Raw genomic sequence first — 12219 nt, 5'->3', positions numbered from 1 at the left:
GTAATAGATCCGAGACGAGACCATAAGTGGCCTAATTTCGATATCGCTACCGAAGGTTCCGGATTCGAGCCCTGACCTTTCATCGACTTCATCATCAGCACTCATCCTCCTTGCTGAGACTAGCAAAATATGACAGAAAAGTGACGTACGATAAAAAAAAACAAAAAAAAAAAAACAGAAAATACTTCAGCCTCGAAATAATCAATGCAAAATACGAATTTTCATGCGCATTCGACAACAGCTATAGCCTATTTATACAAAATCCGGTAGGCTAAAGTTGCTAAAACATGTTGTTTGGGAATGATAAAGTATTTGGCCACATTTCATTAGGTGTTGCTAGACAAACTTATACGTATATATATGTTAAATCGACACATAAAAGAAAGAGGCAACGTTACTACACATCAGGATACGATTTTCCAATGAGGTTGATTTGATTGAGGTCTCTGCCCGACATCATTTGGTCCGATTTACTAGAATATGGTGACTAAAAATCAGTTTACAACAAACAAATAGAACTTAACAAAGCCTTTGGCAGTGAACAATCATATGACGTGGCTGGCACTCGCATTGTTGATAAGGATGCTTCCTTCATCTTCCCATACCTTGCATCTTTCCTAATTCTCATTGATACACATATGTACACATATGTGAATGAAGAATTTCTAATTGTAATTTACATGTAGCTATATATATAAGACCTCCGTCTCTTTTCATTAAAATATAAACTTGTCTATTGGTTATAGTCCGGTCTAGTAACAACGATAAATCACCTTTGTGGCAGACTTTGGTCCTCAAAGGGTTGTCGCGTTATGCTGCTTGGTTAGATCGAACATGTTTCAGTCAAGCCTATTCAGTTATCTAGCAGTAGTAAACGTGGGGTGGTAAGGTGCTGTGGCCAGAGAGTGATGCTGATATCGAGAATACGTTCAGCCAAATTGCGCTCGGTATTACTTACACATTAGAAAGACTGCTGCAACAATGCAATTACTTCACCGTTAGGCATCCCTTCACGTCGTTCTTTATATGCATAGTACAAAATAATTTATTTCCGTAGCAACTCCATGAACATTTTGGACACGTATAATGACTATGGACTCTTGTACTTACCAATAGCTTTGTGTTCTTGTTGTGAGGAAAGCCGTCATGAGGGTCCACGGTTATCGGAAAACAACTTGCCGAATTGGCCTGCATGTCTTCCCGTTGTAACGGGTTCGGATCCCCACTGAGAAGGAAATAAAATGTCAATAACAGTCAATGCAATTCTCATACTAGTAATGTGTAAGCATGCAATTTCAACTGGAAATTTTCTATTATATAGTTTATCTTTTTTTGGAGAACCACTGCCATCAACATGCACACAATCTTAAACCAAGCTAAATATAATATTTAATAGAACTTTATATAAAAATAAGAAACATCCTTAAAGTATACACCAAGTAATTTTAAGATTACTACTGCATCTTTTGCAGAAAATTAATAACTTTTCCAACAACAAGGTTAGGGCGCACCTGCATTAATTGCTATATTTAAATGTAAAACAAATTTATTTGACTGTGGAAAACAAATAAGGTCAAACAAACGTTTCTCAAGTTCTTCCAGAGTAAAGAATAGTATAGACTCCTAATCAGAGATGAATTTCAACTTGCCGATAAACATGAATTCATAATTTGGTAAATTATCACTCATTTCACATATTTAATTTTTCTCTTTTCAAATTTCACAACCATGCATATGAAGTAAAAGAGCTTGTTGTGTAAATGAAAACAGTACTTATGCATATATGTGTGTTAAGTGTTATGTATATTAAATTTAATATACTGCTGAGAAATCATCTGAAAATTCTTTATTGACTGATTTACTTTATTTTACTTCACTTTTCTGCCACTTTATAAAAATAATCATGTCTTAATGCACATGCAGTGAAAGGAAATAACATAGCATGCAATACATCAAATCGTACAAAGCTATTCAAAGGTGTGTGTGTGTGTTTTAGCTTCCCGATGGCATAGTGATAATGCTCTCGGCTTGTAATCGAGGGTTCTAGGTTCGATACCCGGTGGAAGCACATTGCACAGTGGTTCGGATCCCACTTTAAACTGTAGGCCTAGTCCCGATGAACGTACTTGTACATAACGTGGACTTCGTTGCTTAATCGGTTTGTTTTAAGTCCACTGAGCCACCGTGCCTCCACCGGGTATCGAACTCGGGTCCCCTTGATTACAAGGCGACGACGTTATCGGAGAGGCCCTATGTTCGTACATTAAACAAATTAATAAAATTTCCAACACCTTGTCAAAAATTGTGGGTATTTCTTTATCTGAATTTATAAATAAGGATACATTGACGGTATGTGTTTGATCCCGTTTCTCTTGCGGCTATGAGACTAGTTTTTCCTTCCTTTTAAAAGTCTTCAGCCGATTAGTGACCTAAACAATCCCTTCGACATAATGATCCCAGTGGAATCGATAGGAAGAAGCCTACGAAAGCCAAGGCCATCCAATCAAGAGCCTGATGATGGTTGCCCATTCCATGCTCGTTTACTTCTGCGCATGGACAGTTTTATTCTTATTATATTCCGAGCAACATACGTCATTTTGCGCTTCTTTGTATTACGTTTCCACAAATATTAAGTCAGCCAAGATGAAGAAGCTGTGTCACGGCCGAGTCTCCGGAAACCCTTCGAATGCACAAGTCCTCGTTAATCTTAATTCCCTGCCACCGACTCGTGATCTCATTATACCTTCAAGGTCAGGACGAGAAACATCTCGGAATAGAATTTGCAATGTTTCTTAAGGCAATCTCCCAATTTTCTCCTGTTCCTCGATGTTTCTATGTCCATTATTGCTTTTCTATAATTGATTCATTTATCTAGGAAACATCCTGTCCGCCAATATCTATACAATAGACATAATAACACCATAATATTGTTTTTTACTGCCATTTTTAAAATAGGTATATTTTTAAAATATTCCAACAACTTTAGTTGACAGAGCAGAATAGTCTTGTCAATTTTTTTCAACTTGAGAAATTCACAGCGCGCTACGACGCCAAGGGTCCCGGGTTCGAATCCTGGCATTGGGTGTTCCTTGTGATTGATTGTCCCTTCATCAATTTCATCTTGATCATCACTCATTCTCATCTCCGCGATTAGTTGGCAGAAATGCGAAGGTAAATAAACTAAACCAATCAATTGATGAAGGGACACTCACAAAGAACACCCATGACCAGGGTCGCCGAAACGGGGGTGATCGGGGGCCGCCCCACCAAGCTTTCCTTGGGGCCCAAAATATATATATATACGTTTCAACATTACTTCATTTTGGAAAAACATATTGTGTGATGAAAATTTCATAGTAATTGAGGATTCAAGTCCTTATTTCCTCAGATTTGTAACTCGAATTATTTCTTCTATTTACACACAGGAACTTTGCACACAAATAGGCGGTAAATTATACAAATTTCAATATTATAATTATATATTTAAAATATTTTTAGTTTAATTACAGTGTTCAGTCGATTTAGCATTTCATATATTGCTGCTTCTTGAGAATGTTGCAATTGATAAAAAAACAACGTGTGTAAAGTTACTTTTATTTTATCATTTTACATCGCTTTTCTAACTCTTTCGATTAATCACGACAATGAGGATGAACAATGATGAAGTTCTATTGATGAAAGGAAAACTCATGCCCGGACTGGAATGAAGTACATACCGAAGCTAGGATGTGAGTAGTTCACTAAATGCACTCGGTCATCAAGGTTGCTTTATGTACATCAGTCTGGTATTTATATAAACGTTATTATAACATAATACATATAACTTTAAAATTATAATTGTTAAGCTTTATACTTTCATGTGGGGAAAGTATACCCAAGATTTAATATTTCACTGCCCTTTGAAAGAAAATCTAAGTTTCTGGATGGAAAGTATGTAAGATTAAGTAATCTGTCCACTACTTCACACGCAAAGTCTAGGAATTGAAGTGTTAGCAAAATACAATAAGTCATCTACATGTTTTACCCCTAAGTCAGGATAATACCTCTACTCTATTATTCTAGGAAGGGTATAACTTTCCCCATTAACCCATCTCCATCTTTATCTATAGTCATTTAAAGCTTATTGTTTGCATGATTTAGACGCTGCCTGCTGCTTCTCGAGAGGCTGAACGTAGCTGCAGTGCATTCATTGCATCTGCTCAAGAACTATTTTCGAAGTACAATGAGCCAAAAGCGTCTTAATTCTGTGGTACTGTACTGTGTCAAGTTCATAAGGATAAACTGGATAATATTGCACTGAAAATATCAAGAAAGATTTCATTGAACATTGTGATAGTCAAGTAGAAGTTGAGGATATTCTGTTTTGAAATATGTCACTGCTCTATTTCATCAGCATTAGTATTTTTTTTTTGTACCTGTAAACATGTGTGTGCTATTTTTATTTTAGCTGAAAGTTACAGTGTTACACATTTATGAGATGTGTACAAACGCTCGAAAAAAAATACGGACGCTCGCGTGCATGTGTGTCAGCGAGTATATGTGAAGATATTAAACTCCAAAAAATGACAGTGGAATAATTATTAAAAACAGAACGCGATAATCAAAATTTCAATCAAAAGTTACACATAAAGTAATGTGTTGTATAATTATGTAATCAAAATATAGTTAATTTTTTCCAGCTAAAAAAGTTTGATGTACCCCTGGTTTGCGTTTTCAGAGCTAGTTAATTGTAATTACAATTTTTGAAAGGTTTTTATCAAGTGTGCACCTACCACTGAAGAAAACAAATTGCTCCCCCCCCTCCCCGCAAACGGAAAAAAGTCGGCATTTATGCTTTGCTTAGCTTTGGGAGGATGAAACCTGAACCCCTGACTCTGAGCTAACCACCCCTTCGACAGACAATACAAGCACAAGTACAAAAAGAAAGGAGAAAAAACGAAGACATAAGCAATTGAAGGCTCGTTGTTTCCATTCGCCAGCTCCCAGACAATGCCCATCATCCCCGCCACAGCTACTTGAGAAGACAATCGTCTCGCCGCGATCGACGATGAAGGGGGAGACGCGTCCTCCTTGCTTATTCTGCCCATGTCTTCGTCACAGCTTCCTTGTGTTAAGCAGGTAACGGTCCCTCAACAGTCACGCAGGAAATCAAGAAAGAATATGGAAAGCACGCAGAGTTTTGCAAATTGCAAAGATGCATTTCTTCAGTGCCATCACGCATCATTCTTCACAACTGCATCTGATGAATTACAAGTGCTTCCTACAAGACATTGCGAAAGGCTAAGAAACGTCAAGTGTCAGTTTTAGGAGATAGAGCAACTGTATTTGGCTTTTTTCATGCTTTGTCCGCACCCGGCTACAGGCTGTCACGCTGCTCGTTTACGGCGATGTGATTGGTCCTTGCAGGTGTGGGCTGCCTACACGTTCCGGTAATGGTGTGAAAATAACCAATCAAACCAACATGTTCTTCGAATTTGAGCGCGCTCTTATTCTATTGGAGAGCAGAAATAATACTGGCTCTACTATAGGTGTGTTTCACTTACGTCACAAGCTGCTGAATTGTGGGATCGAGCAGCCATGATTGAGGCTAGTTCTTGTAAATATACGGAAGTCAAGCAAGAGATACTAACGCAGACATCATGATCTAAAACAAACGTGCAAGTTGATGCAGATGTAACGAACGCTACGTGGTTGGTGTTTCCTTGCAAATGCAAACTACAAATAAAATTGGCCGCAAACATGGCGGTTGTGCGCATCCTAACGTCACATGAAACCCACCTATAACCAGCAAAACTGAACAAAAGAATAGCACATCATTTGTGCTCAATATTTTAGAAGAGCTAAACACACCAGAGAGTACCCTATAATACACACACAAAAAAAAAATATTATTATCTTCCTCCATTTGTATCTGTTAACATGCAGGTGTAGTAATAAATTATTTCAGAAAAAAAAAAAACATGGTTACCAATCTACACAATTTTTTTATGCGGAGCAATTTATTTTTATCGTGTATAGGATATGTAGGGTTGCCATATTTCAGTATAATTTTCCACTAACAATATCTCAACATACTCAACGTTCTTTTATCAAAAGTTGAGCCCTTCCCGAGTGGCTACGGTCTTAGCTCCACCCTGGAAACTTAGAAGAAAAATATCTGTAGGATCAGATTTGACCCATGCCATTTAGGGCTGTATAATGAAGCAGTAGAGTTGGAAACACTGTTGTTAAGTTGTTACCAGAACGAGATGTTCTCGTCTTATGGCGCTGCAGCATGTCAAGTTGAGAGAAGTAAATGTCCAACGACGTTACGGTAAACGACCATTCAGCCACATGCTTCCCGACCTATGGAAGAAAACCCATGAGAAATGACTGTCGGCGGACGACACAACACGCAAGGACGTTTCGCATCGACATCTTTTGTGAAACCCTTCCATGCGACGAAAATAAACTCCAGGGAGTTATTTTTAAAAATACGTACCTTTAGACAAAGTAATTGGAGAGCATTCCCAGAAATAGCAGGCTATCCTCTTATCCCGCTTTTTATAATTTTCTTTATCAGGCATTCTCCTACCTGTCTTCTTCCTCTGTTCAGTCAAGCTACTTCCTAAATTCCAAACAGAGCATTTACGTTTTCTAAGAAGTGTATTCTAGCGCATTCACTCAGAGAACTCAGAGAGTGTGTTTTATGGTTTATTCAAAGAATCAGATTCACATTTGATGCATTAGGGTGCATTTTTGTATGTTGTAAAAGAAACACCAAAGTTCATCATTTGATTCAAGTGAGGATTTATTTCAGTCGAGATGCACTTCAATGCATCAGTTGATGCGTTTTGATGCACCAGAATGCATCTCTTTTTATGATGCACTTAAACGTTTCGTCTGATCTACACGAACTCTGTAGCTCAGACCAAACGTTTAAGTGCATCATCCAAAAATATGCAGGAAGGTGCATCAAGGAACATCAAGTGATGCATTGAAGTGCATCTCGACTGAAATAAATCCTCACTTGAATCAAATGATGCACTTTGGTGTTTCTTTCACGACATACAAAAATGCACCCAAATGCATCAAATGTGAATCTGATTCTTTGAAGAAACCATAAAACACACTTTAGTGCATCAATCGATGCATTCTGATGCATCAATCGATATGATGCATTTAGTTTTCTGTGTGTTGTCTCGAGTCGCTAGAGGCAACAATTGATCTGAAGGTGCCTGTACATAATTATGAAACTAGCAAACGTGAAGATTTGGAATTTTCTAAAATTGAATTTAAATTATTTTCATATTTTTATGATTTATTCAGTCGAACGACGGACGTGCACAATATTCAAAGCAACGTAAAAATATTACCTTTTTAAAGAAGTTAATCCTAAAGATGAGGATGATCCTATACCAACATCTGTTTTATTTCCACTTTATACTGGACCTATACTTTCAAGTGGGATCCGAACCACTGTGCCCTATGCCTCCATCGGTGAATCGAACCCTGGATCACTGATTACAAGGCGACAGCGTTATCACTACGCCACTTGGGGAGGTGCAGGATGAATGAATAAGGGAGCTCTCACACTGAAAGAACACGCGACACATGCAACTTGAGATTAAGAAAACCGCGTTGTCAGAGCGACTCTTGCAGCTTGTCGTGTCGCTTAAATTTGAAAAGTTGCATTATTTCTCAACGTGGGCTTCTAAGCGACACGCGTCGCTTCTGTCATCTAACAGTAATGCTCCAAGGATACGTGCGAACCACTCTGTCACGGAGAGTGGCCAAATGAAATGCAAGCTGGGACAAGGTAAGAAGATTGATTTGGTTTATTTTACGTAGCCTTTTCTGTCACTTTCCGCTATCCGCGACGATGAGTGATAATTAGGGAGCGGAAGTTGATGAAATATCATATTTTTTATAACATCTCGGACACGATGCCCATTAAATATACACAATATTACACTTGGTCTAGAACCCCAAAAAAGGTAATTTTAAAGTGCATTTTTTGCATTTCTTAGGTTTTAGGTAATTTTCCCCGATTTTCGTCATTTTTCGCTATATTCGGTGTATTGTTTCGTCACATTTTATCACTTCTTTCATTTTGGTAATATTCTTGAGTATTTTCACCAAGGTGAGCATAGGCCTATATAGATCTCGCAAGATTGCAATTTACAAGCACAGATGCGGGAAATTAATGCATTTTACACCTATTCATTAAGTGTATACGACTTTTTCATTGTTTCAATTGTTTAAAAATTATTCTGTTGTTTTCATTGGAAATCCTCGTTGCATATATTGATTGAATGTCCATGTAGTATCATTTGGTGCCGTTTAAAAAATAAAAAAAAAATGCATTTTGTTTAATTTCCTTTTTATTTCAATTTTTAACCTGAAACTAACAATTTTTTTGCATTTTTTACGTAATTTTTTCCCCATTTTTAGGACATTCTACAGGTCATACACCTATACTTTTTAGGTCATCAACTTCCGCTCCCTAGTGATAATATGATGAAATTCATGAAGGGACACTCACAAAGAACACCCCTGCCCAAACGGGGATTCGAACCAGGGGCCCCTGGCGCCAAAACAAGAAACAAAATTAACGGAAGAAGCATTAAGGAGATGGAAACGAGAATCTCCAGGGGAAATCGACGCGCAGTGACGGAGAAGAACAAGAACTCTTCTTCCTTCGCGCAGTTCGTTTACCTCGACGGACGGAACGAATGCATGCGTGCGTGATTGTTTGGGCACACTTTGCGAACTCGAGCATGCCCACCTGGGCCTTATTTGGGTAACCACGAGGAGCCCATCAATTATGCACGCCTCGTCTCTCCTTCGAAGCTTCGTATACGCAAGCAAATAATGGAAGCTCGTTAAATTGTTTCACAGAAGAATAAATATATAATAAAAAAATGAGTAGTGAAAAAACAGCCATCCCACCCAGCAGAAATAAAACGACCGCAATGCAAATTGTAATTATGGGTCTGCAAAATTCGCGCGAATTAATTGTTATGTTGATACGTGTGCGGATGTTCTGAGGGTTTGACGTCGAAGTAAGTTCGTTGGACTTGTTACTATCAGAATGGAGATGATATTAGCTCGAATAATATTACACGATGCGACGAGACAAAATTACAAATAGTGTTGTTACAGAGGAACTAAAACTAGCTTAGAAATAGTTATTCGTAGCGCAATAGAAGCTTAGTGAAATTTATTACATGTAGCTGCTGTGCAAAAGATAAATTAATAAAAAACACTAAAGATGCTAATGATTTCAACCTTATATCATGGGGATGCTAATGTAACAAACAACTGTAAAATAAATATAAGACAAATATTAGTATGAAATCCAATTTGATTTATATAATAATAATAATAAAAATTAAACGAAAACGTAAACATAATAAAATCATTTAAACTATTTTGTAATTTATTGACATTATGAGCCGGTTGGTAAAGGCATTAGTTTGCTGCTTTATAAAGATCTAAACATCCGATATATAGAAAAAACAAGTGAATTCATTTTGCTTTGGGGGAGGGGGGGTGCACACTCAGTGCGTATTTGTATTTTGGAAGGTACGTTTCCTCGAGTTTTCTTCCAGTCAGTCAATTAAACTAATGCCTTGCGTTTCTAAGTACCTTAGAACATTTGTTCTAACCTAGGTCATTATATCTTACGATAACATTCACACGTAATCTAGAAACACTCACTATAATTACATTTTAAGAAAACCCAGTCATACACAGAAAGATATATCGAACTTTTAACACCGAACACTTTGTCGAATTTCTATTGCCAAGTTCAAACGTAATCCATCTAACCCACCTACAAGTTTCTTGTTGTAACTTGAATACATGTAAAATATCAGACTTTGGCATGAAATTTTAAGTGGAAAACAGCCTGCTGTTGTCTCGGCTCGTGAGGTTGGTCAGTTGCAGAATGGTGTCCATATTTCATCCACAAGGCTGCACACATTTGGTCAGGGAAATATTTGATGACTGGTCCTACAAGATATGGTATACTATATGCTTTCTGTTCCAATTATTTGAGGGGGATAAAAACATTCCTGGCAGAGATAAAAATAATCTCTTGTCGGGGATGAAATATTTTGTAGGGGAGGGTAAATTCTTGGCATTCCCCCGTTAATTCACACAACATATAAAAATCTAGTAATCTACTTTTATATGTCACAACATAATAAACAAGTGAATGTGCATGTGTTGTGTGTGTTTGTGTGTGTGTATATATATATATATATATATATATATATATATATATATATATATATATATATATATATATATATATCAGGCACGTATCTAGAAATATGTTTCGGGGGGCCCGATCCAAGAGTCTCAGGAATAATAATAATAATAATAGTAATAATGTTTAAATTAAAGTAATTATATTAAATCAAATTAATACTAATTACAATACATAAATTAATATTATATTATTATTATACAAATAGGTAAAAAGACTGTATAAGAATAGATATATAACAGCGCATATTCAATACGTAGCTTACCTGTAGTTAAAAAATCGGAATAGTTTACATAAAAACAAATGCCCTGGCAATGAAATTAATGTCAAATAGATGAATAATTGAATAACAAAAATGATGTTACATGTAGTTGGAGAAAAGTAAGTTTCTGATTAATATTTTATGAATATTATTTTGAGTAGTAGGGTACATAAATCTTCATTGTAAAGTCATTCAAAGCCGTATGATCCCAATAAAATCCTTATCTTCCAATAAGTTCAGAGGAAATTATACAACAAAGGCTAAACGAATATATTTTTCATTATTTAATTTAAGTACTTGATAAGTCTTTCGGAGGGGGTCCGGATCCCCTGAACCCCATAAATACGTCCTTTATATATAAATATGTGTGTGTGAATTAGGACCTTCCTCCCCTCACCAGTCTTCAATGATATCGCACCCTGCCACAACAGGAACATCAGATCCTTGTAATAAAAGTGAACTCCAAGTGACCGTGGCTGAGGCGTGCACTCTTCCCAAATCGCTTGCACAATGGGATGCCAGCACGTCACCGCGAACGGCGTGGGTGGCTTTCCAGCTATCCACGTGGACGCAGCCTATCCACAGGAGCTGGCCCTTGTCCAGATCACGGTAAAAATAATGGATCCTCGGGCAGGTTCCAACGCTCTGCCGGCCAACAAGCCCGAGACGCCGCGTGAAGATCATCGGGAGTTACAACCGTGACGGAGGAAAGAAAAAACTCTTCTTAATGGGCGACCGTGTTATTTTTAATTCCACTCGGCTGAAAGATTCGACGAACTAATGCGTTGAGTCAAGTTGGGGAGAACTACATTACAAATTCCTTGTTATTGGCCCGTTTTGTCGATTTATACGCCATATGCATGGATACGTAGGAAAGTATTCTTGGTGTGAAAGATTGATTGATTTGCTTTATTTCACTTCGCTTTTGCGCTACTTTTGGCTTAATTTGCGAAGATGAGGTTGAGTGATGGTATGATAAGGTTGATTAATGGACACTCACAAACATCCATGTCCAGGCCGGGATTCGAACCCAGGACCCCTGATGTCGTAGCGCGATGTGCTAACCACTCCGCCACGGGAGCCGGCTTGGTGTGAATGGCATGGGCGTAACTTTGGGCCTTACTTTGAGAGGCAGAATCGAACTAAGGCATAACTTTCGGGGAACAGAATCGATAAGTATTGCATCCCATAAAAACAGCGTCTAGGACTATTTTGTAAAATAACTGTTACATTTGCGAATCAAAAAATTTACCAATTATTACTTTTCTCTTCAGGATTAAGGAGGTTAACCAAAGTATAAACTTCATTAAACCTGAAAATTTGTGGGGGGCCAAGTGTCCCCTTGCTCCCGTCAAGCTAAGTATATGCTCTATGGCCTAGCAAGGCATGGTCTCCATGGTTACAGGCTTCTCCTGAAATTTTGAAAAATAGAAGAGGCTGTTGTTTATACACTTTTGGAGTACTCAAATCGAAAATGGAAGTGGCCTCTTTCATTTTCGATTTTCCTGGATGCAATATAAGGAATTATATATAACTGAATGTATCTGGAAATGTTGTATGTATAGTAAGGTAAATTTGTAAATTCATGATAGTACCGAATGATTGTCGGAAATTATTTCTAAATTGCTAACAACATGCTAAATACTTTTCATAAATGCATTCATGCTAAGTCACAAATAAAGCAAAATTTAGAAGTTCATGC

At 37.4% G+C, this 12219-nt stretch overlaps 1 protein-coding gene across 6 annotated transcripts in view; it reads right to left on the bottom strand.

The window, feature by feature from the left end:
* Eip74EF (Ecdysone-induced protein E74) overlaps window positions 1-12219 on the bottom strand; it is a 776515-nt gene that overhangs the window by 706123 nt on the left and 58173 nt on the right. For all 6 annotated transcript variants that reach the window (XM_083119484.1, XM_083119487.1, XM_083119488.1 and 3 more), the window contains exon 2: window positions 1111-1225. The gene's annotated coding sequence lies outside the window, so the exon portion shown is untranslated. The remainder of the gene's footprint in view (window positions 1-1110; window positions 1226-12219) is intronic.

Source organism: Lepisma saccharinum, chromosome 3 (assembly GCF_977018435.1).
Source record: "Lepisma saccharinum chromosome 3, izLepSacc3.1, whole genome shotgun sequence".
Classification (NCBI taxonomy): Eukaryota; Metazoa; Arthropoda; class Insecta; order Zygentoma; family Lepismatidae; genus Lepisma; species Lepisma saccharinum.
This window is presented reverse-complemented; position numbering and strand designations above follow the sequence as displayed.